Consider the following 1635-nt stretch of genomic DNA (forward strand, 5'->3'; position numbering starts at 1 on the left):
CAGAGTCAGCCTCAGAGCAAATACAATCCTAACAGCCCTCTGCTGTCTTGCAGTGAAATGCCCTGATAGGCAGTCCAAGTACAGCCCACACTAAGTCATGTAGGTAGCCAGTAAGGTTAAGGCTTTATACTACTCCGTTTGTCTTTAAATTAGTGCCTTTTTCTGAGATTTTAGTTAGTTCTACTATTATTTGCCTTTACTATGTTCGTTATTATTTATGATTAATAGGTAGTATTTCAGAATTTGCATTTAGAATTATATTTTAAAATATAAAAAATAAAACCGTGTTCTGTTTTACTATTCCGAAGGTCAAATCTGGCAAACCCCTTGATTCCATGGGCCTGGATGATCACTGAATCTGCTCCCCAAAACAGGGCCGTCCAAAATGACATATTTAAACCTCAGTTCATCTGCCTCTATCACTGAGAATCAGTGCAGACAAATCAGCTCTGAGAGTTGTTTAAGGGCAACTGTGCACAAAGCTCAACCTTGTTTTAGCTAAACTTGCTCAGAACAATTGGAAATCCATTGTTTATACAATTCTCTTTCTTTACAGTTATCCAGAAAAGAAAGTGATAACGTCTCCAGCAAACCTTAAGAGCACAAACAAAGCGTCTGCCTTGGCAAGTGTGTCATTCTGCAAATGAAGGAATGCACTAGAGGGTGGAAAAAAAGAGCCTCTCAGAAAGGGAAAACTTCTAGGATCTGAGAACAAGGAGGACACACAAAGATTAGCTGAGATCTGACGGGATGATATTTGTGCTCTAGACAGTAAATATCAGGAAGGAGACTTTTTCATTCCACGTCATATTCAACAGCACAGAAATATTTCTGAACAAACTGGGTCCAAATTCTAACACGTCACAATGTTAGGCTGGCAAGATTTAATCCTAAGTCATGATTTTGGGAAGGAAAAAAAGATGGGTGAGGAAAAAAAAAGTATTCTTCATCGAGAAATTACTATTTTTACAGAGTCTTTTACTCTAGATAGTCTTTATCATCAATGAGAGTTTATGCACATACACCAGTGGCTGACTACACCCGAATCCATTAATTAGAGTAAAAGCCTTGAGGTAATTATTACTCACAAACACAAATACTGGATTGGTAACAGCTCTGAATTTTTAGCACACATGACTCTGCTTTCATTGGATAACTGTAACAGAGGCTTCATGTAAATAAATCTATTTCCTTTCAGGCTCAATGGTGCAGCCACAACACGGACACGTTGCTAGCATTGTAAGGAATCACGGGGAGCTTCTTCAGAGCTGTAAGTGGCGGTGAAATATCTAACTAGATGCCCAGCTGCCACTGGTGCCTTTAATAATCTCTTGCCGTGGTCGTCAGTGCCACCCGGCTGCTGTGACAGCTGTGTGTTTCCTTTGCTTATGAAGGAGAACATGTACTTTGCTGAGTGCACTGTTGCTTCAGCATGAAGAGGGATTTCTGTTACGTTCTAGTGATGAGTCATGCAGGATGTAGCAGATGGCAGAAAATGTGAAGCCATGAAGATATTAAAATACTAGTGGGATTGAGATAGAAGACTGGAGCGCTGGGGGTGGGAGCTAGTAGGGGGAGGTGGTGGGGGGAGAAGGGAGGGAAAGAGGAAGCAGAGCGAGAAGCCTCTAGCTTTGA

This window comes from Struthio camelus, chromosome 3 (genome assembly GCF_040807025.1).
Source record: "Struthio camelus isolate bStrCam1 chromosome 3, bStrCam1.hap1, whole genome shotgun sequence".
In the NCBI taxonomy this organism is placed as follows: Eukaryota; Metazoa; Chordata; class Aves; order Struthioniformes; family Struthionidae; genus Struthio; species Struthio camelus.